This window comes from Elephas maximus, chromosome 3, assembly GCF_024166365.1.
Source record: "Elephas maximus indicus isolate mEleMax1 chromosome 3, mEleMax1 primary haplotype, whole genome shotgun sequence".
In the NCBI taxonomy this organism is placed as follows: domain Eukaryota; kingdom Metazoa; phylum Chordata; class Mammalia; order Proboscidea; family Elephantidae; genus Elephas; species Elephas maximus.
The window spans coordinates 66,435,888-66,449,669 of NC_064821.1; positions in this window are offsets into that span (position 1 = coordinate 66,435,888).

Sequence of the window (13,782 nt, forward strand, 5' to 3'; positions counted from 1 at the left end):
TGAGTTGGTTTGTCAACTTTCACTTAAAGCACAATAAAAAATTGAAAAAAAAAAAAAAAACCCTCCCTAGAGGGCAAGGACGATGTGGCCTGCCTATTCCCAGGACAGGGCACACTGCCTTGCACACAGTTGGTGAGCTCATGAACACCTCAAAGCACCTTCGCGTACTGACCAAAAAATTGGGCTGGAGTCAGGAAGACTTGGTTCTAGGTCTAGCCCTTTGGCTAACTTGCTACACAACCTTGAACAAGTCTACTGGCCTGGGACCTCACTCTCCCCATCTGTAAGTTGGGTTATGATCTCTAAATGTTCCGTCTCAGCTCTAACTCTTTCTGTCCAATGGAGAAATTAACAAAACTCTCCATGGAGGAAACTGGGTCAAGGTCAGAATAAAAATCATGAAATGGCAACCTTGGACCCTAATATCCCAACTAAAAAGGGCTCAGAGAATAGATAACTCAGTTAATACAGATTAAATCCTATCTAAGAGATAAGTTCTGGGAAGCTAAGTACCTGCCCTACTCACAACCCCTTCTGAGGAAGGTGGTCTTGGGGAGTTCTGTCTGCATAAGGTTGTAGTGGGTTGTGATCTTGCTACAAAAACCAGTGCTGCTTGGACCTGGGATCAGGTGCTGGATCCAGTGGAAACTGACTCCTACCGTGGTGGTTTGGCTGAAAACCCTGCCTGATGGGAGAGTCATGCAGGTCAGCAGCAAACCAACCCAATTGGACCCTTTTTCTCTCAGAATACGCCCTCTTTCTCTAGGTGCTCACGGAGAGGGTGAGACCCTGGAACTCAGCACTGCATTGACTTGGAAGCTTAGGGACTCAAAGCAGCTGTCCGCCTAGCGACTGAGATGGTTTCCTAAAAACTTCTCTATCCATTACAGCGCCAACAAAGCTCTATCACTGAACGTTATTTACATGGGCCTCTTCCTAGGAACCCAAAAGAGTCGAACCAATGCACATAGATACACATACCTAAGCATGCCCAAAGAGAGCTCTATCTGACAATAAGAAAAAGCTTCCAAACTCCCCTCAAACAACCAGTGTTCCAGCCACAGTAAACTCTCCAGAGCATTTGTGCATGTTGTTTCCCCTGCCCTTACCCCCCTTACACCCTCCTTTTGTGATACTCCACAGCACCTTCTAGACACCTCAAAGAATGATCTCACCAATTGTTGATATCTCTGTAAAAGGCTTCACCTCTGTGTACCATAATTTGTTTAGGCCTGTGCTTCCTCCCTTTGGTTTCCTCAGAGCCTGGGTCTCGAATACTTAGCACAGCATCTAGTGCAGGGGAGGTATTCAATAAATATTTGTCCAGAGTTGAGCGAATGAATGAAAGACACAACCAGAGGGCCACCCACCCCAATTTTTGTATGAAGATGTTCAGTATCATGCCTGGCATTGGTATCACGCTTTTAACTTTCTCAAACCATTTCTGACATTACTTGTTTCATTTGATTTTCATCATACTCAAGAGGTAGGCTGGAAAGAAGTGTAACTCCTGCTAGAAGATAAAGACCTCATGATGCTGAGAAGTACAGTGACCTGCTGAAGGTCACAGAGAAATGGCAGCAGAGTGGGATGAGAGCTCCAACCTCCTAACTCTGAATCTGGGGCTCTTTCCGACCCACTGCACTGGATTCCTGATGGCTCTGTGGATGTAAAAGGCAGCCTCGGGAAAAGAAAAGGAGCTTTGTCCCCAAGGATCCTTTGGCCCTTTGGCAGAACCTCTCCTTAGCAAAAGCCCAAATCCACAGCCCCAGGGACGGAGAAGCACTGACTCAGAGCCAGCAAGCCAGGACCTACTCTAGGGATGTCCGCTTTCCAGCTGTTTGATCTTGGACATGTTGTTGACTTTCTCTGAGCCTCAATTTCCTGAAAAGTGATGGGTGCCTGCTTCACAGGGCTGTTATAGAATCTCTGAGGATCCAAGGTTGAACATAATTTGTACCCTTTACAATACCATAGCATCTCTGGGTGGTGCAAATGATTAAGTGCATGGCTGCTAACTGAAAGGCTGGCGATTCAAACCCACCTGGAGGTTCCAGGCAAGAAAGCCCTGGTAATTGGCTTCTGAAAGACCATAGCCATGGAAACTGTCTGGAGTCCAGTTCTATTCTGCAACACATGGGGTCTCCAGGAGTCAGAACTGCTTGACAGCAACTGTTTTTATTTTGTTTTGTTGCTGAGAAGATACGCAGCAGAACATACACTAAGTTAACAATTCCTACGTGTATAATTCAGTGATGTTAATCACATTCTTCAAGTTGTTCCTCCGGCGTTAACATAAACTCACTGTCCCCTAAGTTTCCTATCTAATCTTTCAAGTTAGTGTTGTCACTTTGATCCCGCAGAGTTCTTAAAAGAACACAATGCTCAAGGCCAACATTCTTTACTAGTTAAGCTAAACTATTGTTTGATTTTAAGAAGATTTCAAGGGATATTTTTGGTTTCAGGTTTAAAGATTATCTCAGGGCAATAGTTTCAGGGCAGTGACTGATTTTTTTAACAGTGTCATAAACATGTAAGGACAAAGACAAAAATGACATGGCATACACAAATCTGGGTGGACAAGCGTCGGGTTCAAACCCACACCAGGATGTGGCCCTCAGATGGAGCTGTCTGTCAGAGGCCACTGTCAGTGCTACAGGTAAACCACCCCAGTCACATCCTCCTGCCCCTTCTGCTACCACCCTATTTCCAAATGAGGGTAGGGCAGGGCAGAGGGTTTCATTTCAACCTAAACCTTCAAGAAGGCATTTTTCTGGAATCCTCAACCTCATCGAAATGATCTTCTAACTGGTAGTTTACAGATTAACCAGGTTCTGGTTAACCAGGTTCTCAAATTATCCTTTGTCCATTTTGCTACTTATTTTCTCCTCCATGAGGTGAGCGGGGGGTGCATAGCACATGAACACTGACCCCACTGGCCTCCAGTGGAGCCAGGAGTAGAAGTAGGAGATGGTATGCACAGGACCTTAAGGATAGTTTTATTAAAGTCCCCCAGAAAAGCCACACTCCGTTCGTCAGTCACTCATCACCAAACCTTATAAGGCCTTAAGGAAGATAAAATGAAATTTCTGTGACACCTCTCCCTGGAAACTGCCAACTGCTAGTTCACTATTATTTTTTTACGTTTCCTTTATTAAGGTCATGGGTTCAGCCCCTAGTCACACCCAATTAACTTCACCCAGAGGCAGGAAGATTTAGTCTGAAGCTATAGACAGCACCACTCCTTCCGGTGAGCACCACTCCCGCTATACTGAGTGGTCCATGTTTACTTGCCTATCCTATCCACAAGACAATAAACTCTAAGACAAGGATTCTGCCTGATTCATACAGAGGCGTTTCCAGGGACTGGCAAAGTGCTTGGCACATTGAAGGCATTTAACAATGATAGTTATTTTTTATTGTACACCCTGCTAGGTACTCTATCTATTATCTCATTTAATCCTTACAACAACCCTGCAAGGTAGAAATATTCTTAGTCCTATTTTATAGATGAGGAAATTGAGGCTCAGAAAAATGAAGTAACTTCTCCATTGTAACGCAGCCAGCGAATAGCAGAATCAGGATTGGCTAGAGGCTGACTAGCTTCAGAACCTGTTTTCTTTTCCATTTCTTGTAGTTGGTTCCCTGCCATCCACCTCTACCGCTGAAGACCAAAACCCTTTACTTCCTAGCACCATTTCTAAATGGCTCCAGCGGTGAGGCAGAGGCTAGCTCTGATTCTGTCTTGTATTCCTGCCTCTCTGTGGGGCCCTTGCCCTTTTTGGGCCTCAGTTTTCCCAATAGTAGAACAGGCACCTAATCTTCCCTACTGCCTTTCCTCATACCATTTCTGCTCCGCAACGGTGGGTGGCCAGGACTTCTTATCACAAGTGCACTGGGACTAACTGAAAAGGAAAAATTCATAATGATTAAAATAACGAGGCAGTTGAGGGACATCTCGGGCTCCAGTCTGTCCTCAGGGGAGCCTGGCATCCCAATCTGGACCGTGTCACTGCCTCCCTCCCCAATGGGCCTCATTTGATTGTCTGTAAAAGGATGATAATAATGCTGACCCTTCTGGTGGGAAGGAGAAAGGGAGGCAGTACGTGGGAGGAGTTAAGGCTCAAATGGGAGTAGATTAGAAATGAAAAAAGCATGAGTTTCAGGCTGGTTTTAGAGCATGACATCATTCTTTTTAGGAGTCAAGAATCGCTTTTAATTCATGTGTATGAAGCTGCTTCTTGGAGTGCCTTGACTTTGCATTTTACTCATTTTCCACCTCCTAGAACAAGGGTCAAAGAAGGGGAGACTTAAGTCCACAGGGTGCTTGGATTCAGGCTTACAAAGCCTCCTTGTCCCCTCAGAGGAATGAAGGAGGATGAGAACAAAAGGAGAAACTGTGGTGACAGCTTGGAAGGTTGGCTCCACGTGGAGGAGATTTTTCAGGCGGGAGACAAACAGGTCATTCGGAGGGAAGCTCACTCTGAGCTGGGGAGGCAGGGCCCTTCATCACCTGTCTATTCCTTCAGGCTCAGGTGTGAACTGCTAAAGCAGAGACTGTCATCTCAGGACTTGTGGGCTCAGCAAAGATAAAACTGGTATTTAGCAGAAGAGAGAAAAATGTATTCCTCTCCCAACCCGGTTATGATTTGGATGTAGCCGTGGGCAGAATAGCAACGAGCTCTTTATTTTAAGCGAGCAGCAGAGAGATGAAAATAGATCAAGTGTGTTGAATCGATCCAGGTTTTTGCAATCAATGGAACTGGATTTCAGACCATACCTTTATTAGGCCGGGAGAACAGAGAAATATGAGGAGTCTTGCTTAAAAATGAAACCCCTCTGTTTTTAGAGAGGAACGTCCATGTTGCTGCAGAGGGAATTTCATCTAAATTATCATTAAAGAAGATCTAGACCTCATCGTGGTGCTGGAATCAGGAAGGGAAGAGAGCTCCAGGCCCTCCCCTTGGGTCTCTGGATTCAAGGAAAAAAAAAACAAACCATCCCCCAAAAGACAAGTTGCCTGCAAGTATCTTCCTACTCATGGCAATCCTTTGTGTTTCAGAGACAAACTATGCTCCTAGCATTTTCAATGGCTGTGATCTTTTGGAAGTAGATCGCCAGATGTTTCTTCCAAGGTGCCTCTGGATAGATTTGAATTGTCAACCTTTCGGTCAGTAGCCAAGCACTTAATCGCTTGCATCACCCAGGGACTTCTGGATTCAAATAAGGCCCTCCAAAAATAAGGGAACCTTGGAGTGGATGGACTGTCAGGATCATCTAGCAAAAGCTATATGAGGATGGTTTCCATGTGTGTCTTTGTTGCCAGACACTTTATATGTATTATTCCACTCCAACCACTCAACACCCTCACAGCGCAGGCATCCTAATCTAAAGCTCAGGGAGGTTAAATTTCCAGCCTGAGGGCATACGACTAAAAGTACAGAGAGGTAATTTGAATTGAGGCCTGTCAGACTCCAAAGCCCCCTTTTCTCCACCAGGGCACTGACCTTTGCGCAATCATCCCTTCTCACTGAGGCTGACCCCCCAGGCTGACCCCAACCACCTATTTACACAAAAACTGCCCCATCCCTGGCACTTCCTATGCCCTGCCCCTATTTTCTTGTTCTTCTTAGCACTTAAAAGAATTTGACTTACTGTATGTTGTATTTGATAATTTGCTTATTATCTATTTTCTTCCTGTGACAAATCCTGTCCCTTGTGTCCTTGGGCCTGTGGGCCTGCCTCTGGCTGCTGGCCCCATGTGGGATGTGCTGCAGTGCAGTCGGGGGGGTTAGATGTGGAGGTGAAAGCCACACAAATGGACAACCTGGAATTGAAACGCAAGTTTGAGGAGCTCCTTGTGAAATGCCTGGAGATGGGTTTGAAATCTAGAATCCAGACGCCACAAGGGCAAAGATTTTTTCCATATCCCCAGTGCCTAGAACAATGTCTGGAAAGTTAATGAATATTCAGTGAATAAGTGTGTCTTAGTTATCTAATGCTGCTATAACAGAAATACCACAAGTGGATGGCTTTAACAAACAGAAATTAATTTTCTCACAGTTTAGGAGTCTAGAAGTCTGAATTCAAGGTGCCAGGTCTAGGGGAAAGCTTTCCGTCTCTGTCAGCTCTGGAGGAAGGTCCTTGTCTCTTCTGGGCTTCCGCTCCTGGGTGATCTTCAGGTGGCTTGGCATCTCTCTTCCCTCATCTCTGCTCTGCTGGTTTGTTTAATCTCTTTTATATCTCAAAAGAGATTGACTCAAAATAAGCCCTACACTAATTCTGCCTCATTAACATGACAAAGACAACCAATTCCCAAATGGGATTATAACCACAGGCATAGAGGTTAGGATTTACAACACATATTTTGGGGGACACAATTCAATCCATAATAAAACGAACGCTCGCGGGGTTTTCTGTTGGAAAGCTGACAGAGATACATGCCAATTTTGACAAAAAGCAACCCAACGATCCTTTAGAAAACCTGAAGGCTCTAGGCTGACAGGGTAAGTAGAAGAGTAAACAGACAAACAGATGGGCTTTTTAAAAGAAAGGACATTTACAGGAGGAAATGGCATCCAAGCTGACAGGGTTTGTTAGATGCAGATAGGAGGTGCTAGTTCACAAGTTAATTTTAGTGCACACAGAGGTCTGTGAATAAGAAAATAAAATAGGGGAACTGGAGAAGCTGGGATGGAGATGGCGGAGCTCAGTCTCTAGAAGAGTCAGCAAAGCCACTCCACCACTCAGTTTGGCATGCGTGGTGTGCTTATCGCCAATAATTTTTTCTTCATTTAGGAAGATGAAGGGGAGGGGCAGAGATAAGACTGCCTTGGAACACTGGCATCGAATATGGTAGAGAAGAGATTTACTTTAAAGAAGTAGTTCTTCAAGCTGCCCAAACTGATAACCGGGGGCAAGTTTCTTGACCTCAGTAAGGATTAAATGAGATAATGTATGTAAGGTCCCTGGGTGGAGCAGTCGGTTTGTGTTCGACTACTAACCTAAAGGTTGGTGGTTCCAATCTACCCAGCAGCACCGTGGAAGACAGGCTTGGTGATCTGCTTCCATAAAGATTACAGTCAAGAAAACAAATGAGCGGCGGAGAGTCTGAGCCTGGCATTTGCCCTGCCTGGGCCCAGGCCCCCTCTGCCAGGAGACTGATCACTGGCTAATAAAGAGTACTGGCTGGGGAAATGAGCCATCTGAGTGTCAGTCCAACTGTGCCTCAAAGCCGGGCAATTTGGCAAAGCCAATTTGACGTAGGGGACATTTTGACATGGGAGACGCTGTGACAGAACTGAGTCAAAATATAAAAGTCGCCATTAAAAAAATTATGAGGTAACTTATGAAAGACATTCCCTACCCTGCTTTTTCTCTGAGTCTTACCCACCGCTGACTTTCATTCCACCATTGACCTTGACTCCTTTTCTGATTTTCACCACGCCTCTGATTCCCTCTCCAGTGCTGAGCATTCCAGATTTCCAGAGGTGGAAACTGGCACAGGGCCAGGCTCAGATTGGAAGTAAAGGTGTCTGCTTTGCACAGAACTTCTTGGTAGTTTAAAAAAAAAAAAAAAAAAAGTTATAAATTTAATGAGTTATATTTAGGGTAAATGTCCTCGTATGAAAAGTGCTGTGTCAATTCATCCATGATTAAATGGCTACTTCAAAATATGCTAAAGGTATTGGAAGTGCTTTCTAGACAAAGTGACAATCTTCTTAGAAAGGGCTTCTAACTGAAGAAGCCAGAAGCTCCAGAGGGGAAAGGCAAGCCCACCTGGCAGTGAAATACCCTAGAGACCAATCACTAGAAAAGCAGTGAAAACAAGGGAAACCCTCCATGAGATGGATTGACATGGTGGCTGCAACAATGGACTCAAACATACCAGAGATTGTGAGGATGGTGCAGGACCAGGCAATGTTTCTTTCTGTTATACATAAGGTCTTCATGAGGTGTAGCTGGCTCCATGATAACTAACAACAGAGTCCTTACGTAGGCGGTCTGCGTGCCTGGAATCCTGCCCTTTGGGTGGTGCATGCCCTTCAGCTATCTCACATGCATGTGGTAAAGAGTAAGCCACAGGGGCATGCCTGCTCTGAGCATTAGAGGTGAGCCATGACCCAGGCCTAGCCAATCTTAGTATCTGTCCTCGATCCATAGTGACTGGAATGGGGTTTAATAATAATCTCCAGTGTCTTCCTCAGGATTGTGGCCCATAAGGATGATGTGAGTGAGAGGCTGCTGGGAGCCATCTTGCCACCATGTAGATATCCATCTGTGCCTAAAGACACTGGCAAGGGCAACTCTACTTCAAGCAAACTTCAAATTCCCTCTTTGCTTACTTAAGCTGGATCAAGCCTGTCTTCCGTCTTTTGCAAATAATAGATCGCTAACACACTGTTGACACACTGTTAAGGGGAGTCCCAAGACTGCCTAAAGGGAACCTTGCTTCTTGACAGGCCCTGCCCACTTACCCAGAGCCCATGGTCAGGCTTTCCATTCAGAAAAGATATGCTCTACGTAAAAAAAAAAAAAAAAAAAACTTAGCTTCAAAGGAAAACTACCCCAGCTATCTGTCTATGCTAATCAACCAAAGACATAAAAGTCTTTGAATCAACAAGAGACACATACCTAAGCACATATTGGTGAAATTTCTGACCTTTAAGGATAAAGTTCAGCCTCCAAAGTTTCCAGAAATAAAGGATCAAGACTTAGATTGGCATCAGATATCTTACCAACAGTCTAGATAGTGAAAGACAAAAGAGTGAAGCTTTCAAAGTTCTGAGGGAGAAAATAAACTCGTACCTAGAATTTTCTACCCAGCCAAAAAGCATGCACATATGAGGTTCTGCAGAGTCCAAGGTTCCCTCTCACACATTCTTTCAAAAAATTATGTATACTCTAGTAAAATGAAAAAGGAACTTCTGAAAGAAAAGAACCCGTATAGGATACAGAAACAGGGTAACGAACCCAAGAGACCTATGGAGTTGACACTTTACAAATTCCCTGAATAAGAATCTCAAAATTATTGAATCTAGGTGGTGGATTTATAGGTATTCTTTATACTATTTTAGCTTTTCTCTATGTTTGAAATTTTTCATAATGAAAAGTTGGAAACAATAAATAGAAGTACAAGGATTAGGAAAAAAAAAATGGCACGTACCTTTTATATCAAGGAGCCCCGGTGGTACAAATGATTGCTCACTCAGCTGCTAACCCAGAGTTTGGTAGCTTGAACCTACCCAGCAGCTCTGCAGGAGAAAGATCTAGAGATCTGCTTCTGTAAAGATTACAGCCTAGAAAACCCTGTGGTTCTCTCTTTCACATGGGGGTCTCTATGAGTCAGAATTGACTCTATGATACACAGCAACAACATCTTTTATATTAACAAGCAAAACCAAAAGCCCAACCTGTTGCCGTGGAGTCGATTCCGACTCACAGTGACCCTATAGCACAGAGTAAACTGCCCCACAGGGTTTTCAAGGCTATAATCTTTATGGAAGCAGACTGCCACGTCTTTGTCCTGCAGAGCAGCTGATGGGTTTGAACTGCTGACATTTCAGTTAGTAGGTGGGCACTTAACCACTATACCACCAGGGCTCCTTCAACTATTAGATATTGTCAAGTCACTTTCCAAAGTGGTTGTACCAACTTATTGCTGGCTCCCAGGAGAATATGAGGGTTTCCAATGCTCCACATCCCTGCCATCACTTGCATTTTTAGGCTTACATATTCTTGGAGTGGAATCTGATGCTGGCTTTTTATGGAGTGGGGGAGCCAAACATGATCTGTCAGCCTGGCTTAAAGGTGATGACAGTACCCAACACCTGGTCCAGCAGCAGACATCAAGCAGGTATGTGGTGTTGATTGAATGGAATTGGCCAGGGAGATGTATCCTTTAGGAAGTCCTTTGTATTAAGAGGGAACCAGTGTGCACACAAAGGACCTGAATAAGAGAGTTACATAAAAAGAAAAGTAAAACTAAGAAACCTGAGGAATAGATCCAGGTGTTTACAGCAGACAGGAGAGATAGGATGCTGCAGATTACACAAGGCTTGCAGGGTAGTTTTCTTAGAGGAAAAGAGTCGGCAGCAAAGCTGGAACAGAGCAGAGGAACAGAACTTGGTGAAGAGAAAAGAGGTGAGGGGGTCTTTAAGAAGCTATGGCCTATTCCAAAGCTCAAAAGCAGGAGGGAATTCTCAAGCATTGGGGGAGAGTAGGTGGGTGTGTCTGGCAGAAACAGAATACAAGGCAGAGAATAATCAGAAAAGAATAAGACCCTGAAGTAAAATTACTAAATTGACCCATGTCTTCGTATCTTCATTCATAAAATCAGGATACTAATACCTGATACCTACATCATATAATTGTTAGGAAAATTAAATGACATAATATCTCTAAGGCACTTAGCTTAATGCCTGGAAAATTCAACACATGTTGAAAGAGACCAGTTGCCGTCAAGTCACTCTAACTCATGGCTACCTCATGTGTGTCAGAGTAGAACTGTGCTCCATAGAGTTTTCAATGGTTGATTTTTCTGAAGCATATTGCCAGGTCTTTTTTTCAAGGTGCTTCTGGGTGGGCTTGAACCACCAACCTTTCAGTTAGTGGCCAACTGTGTTAGCTGTTTGTACCACCCAGGGACTCCCCAATAAAGTATTAGATCTTGTTAAATAATTTGTCCAAGATCACATAGCTAGTAAGTTGGTGTCTAGGATTTGAATAGTTTGACTCCAAAGCCCAGGTTCTTAGTCACTATTATTCAGTAACTACCTATTCTACATTAGTTCTCTCACTTAATCCTGCAGCACCCCTGAGCTGGGTATTTCCATTTACAGAAGAAGCTATTGAGCCTCTTTTAACTCACTGGCCTAAGTTCCCACAGCTGGGATTCACACCCAAGCCTGCCTGGCTCCATGCCCTCTCCCCAGCGCCACACTAGGACTCAGGAGGCTTGGGTCCTGGTCCCAGATCTGCTACTGATCAACCTGTATCCCTGAGCCTCAGTTTCCTCATTCTGTAAAAATAATGGGGGCTGAATTAGAGAATGATCTCTATGGTCTCTTTAGTTTGACTGTTCTAGGAGGGTGGATTCAATGAAATCTAACAGGGTTCCAGGTAGGAGAGAAGGGTATATTTGAGTCAAACAGGATCCCCATTCCCGTCTGACTGAACAACATCAGTCAACAGAGATCCAGAGGCGCCGAGCGATGAGTCCAGGTCTCCAAAGCATTTGTCATCATCTGCTCCCACTCCCCAGGGACCCAGGAGGGATTCTGCTCCAATTATACTGGGCTGATGAGGGATCTCTGAGATGATGAAAGGGTGGGAGAAGAGCTGTCAGGGACACAATGGGAGATCTGAATCACTCAGTCTGGAGAAAAGAAAGCAAGAAGGGCCAGTCTTCAAGTCTCCAGGGAGTGGTGAGCCGGTGGCAGCATGGAGAGAATACTAGGCCAAGACTTAGGGTATCTGGGACCTGGGCCCCCGGCCTGGCTCTGACGCTCACAGGTGGAACAACCACGGACAAGGTACTTCCTCTCTCCAACCTTCAGTTTTCACGTCTAAAAAGTTATAGTAGGGAAATAAATCGGAAGGAAAAAAAAAATCATCCCATCAATTTATGCAAAGAAATATATTATTGCTAAAAACTAGAAATGGCTCCAATAGCTGGCAATGTGGAGAACTGCTAAGGAGACTGGGGTGAGTTGATACAACAGAGTATTAGAATGCCATTTGGAATGCTGAATAACAACTAATGTCTACTGAGCATTTGTTATTTTTTAGGCACTGGATAGAGGTCTTTATTTTTTATTATTTTTATTGTGAAAGTTTACAAATCAAGTCAGTCTCTCATACAAAAATTTAAACACACCTTGCTATGTACTCCTAGTTACTCTCGCCCTAATGAGACAGCACACTCCTCCTCTCCACCCTGTATTCCTCGTCTCCATTCAGCCAGCTTCTGTCCCCCTCTGCCTTCTCATCTCCAGACAGGAGCTGCCCACATAGTCTCACGTGTTCACTTGAGCCAAGAAGCTCACTCCTCACCAGTATCATTTTCTATCTTAGTCTAGTCCAATCCCTGTCTGAAGAGTTGGCTTTGGGAATGGTTACAGTCTCGGGCTAACAGAGGGTCCAGGGATCATGACCTTTGGAGTCCTTCTAGTCTGGATAGAGGTCTTTATACACACTGTCTCATTCACTAGCCTCAAGAATCTTTTGAGGTAGGTATTATTGCCAATTTTCAGATGGGTTAACTGAGACCCTGAGAAGTTAAGTCACTCACTAATTAATCAGTGATGACGTCAGCACTTAAATTCAGAGGTCCTTCTGCCTCTGAAGCCCAAACCCCCAACCTTTACACTCTGTTGTCTCAGACTGCTGAATATGAGGACCATGCGGACATAGAGAAAGGCACACAGGAAACAGTCCTAGTGGAAAAAAACTCAAGAGGGGTTATGAGAATATAAGAATATTGGTATCAACACTAAGTTTGGCAGTTTGTAAACAGTTTGGCGATTTAGGATGCAGAAAACGTCTGGGTTGCCGCTGTGGATGGAGGCAGTGGTGTCTCAGTGGTAGAATTCTCACCTTCCATGTGGCTTGGTTCCCAGTCAGTGTACTTCAGTGTAGCCACCACTGTCAGTGAGGACCTGCATGTTGCTATGATGCTGATCAGGTGTCAGTGGAGCTTCCAGACTATGATGCACTAGGAAGAAAGGCCTAGTGATCTACTTCTGAAAATCAGTCAGTGAAAACTCTGTGGATCACAGCAGGGTGATGTGCAATGGTGCGGGATGGTGCGGTGTTTTGTTCCATTGTGCCTGAGTCAGGGGCTGACTCAGTAACAGTTTAGCTATTTCTGCTTCAATTTTGACTGCAGAGATGATAAAACATGTCTAATACCTGAGTGAGGGGGTGAGCATAGACGACAGGGCCTTTCTGGCTCTAATACATTTCTAGACGAGCAGAGAAGAAAGGTAGAGCTGCTCTTCTTCCCCACTGAGGACTGGAAGCCTGATCACATGGCTCCAGCTTCAAGTTGCTCAATTATTTCATGTTGCCTACAGCAGTGGTTTTCAACCTTGGCTGCACACTGAGTCACCTGGGAAACTTTTTAAAAATACTGATGTCCGGGTCCCATGCCCAGAGATTCTTATTTAATTGTTGTGGGTGTAGGTTTCGCATGGGGAGTTTTTAAAATCTCCTTAGGTGATTCCAATATACAGCGACATTTGAAAACTATGTGATAAAGGCTTAACTCCTTCACCTGGTATCGGAGGCGCTCTCCGATTTCTTCAATATGCTTTCTTATACTCTTTAATTTTCACTTACCTTCTCCAAATCAAAGGAGCCCTAGTGGCACAGTGGTTAAAGCGGTCAACTGCTAACGAAAAGGTCAGAGGTTTGAAACCACCAGCGGCTTCGAAGAAGAAGGATGTGGCAGTCTGCTTCCATAGAGATTTACAGCCTCAGAAACCCCATGGGGTTGCTATGAGTCAGAATTGACGCCGTGGCAGTGGGTTTAGTTTTGGGTCCTGAACATGCTCTGCCTTTCTATTTCACATTCCTGTGCCTTTATTTTATTCCCTCTGCCTGGGATGCCCTTTCTCATGTTATCTCGCAAACTCCATTCAGCTTCAATACTGGGGTAGCCAGCCTCCAAGATCGCCCTCAGTGATCATGCCCGTACTGAATAGGGCTGACCTGTGTGATTTGACGATGTTGTGGAAATTATAGAGTATGACTACCAAGGATGGGTCACAAAAGACACTG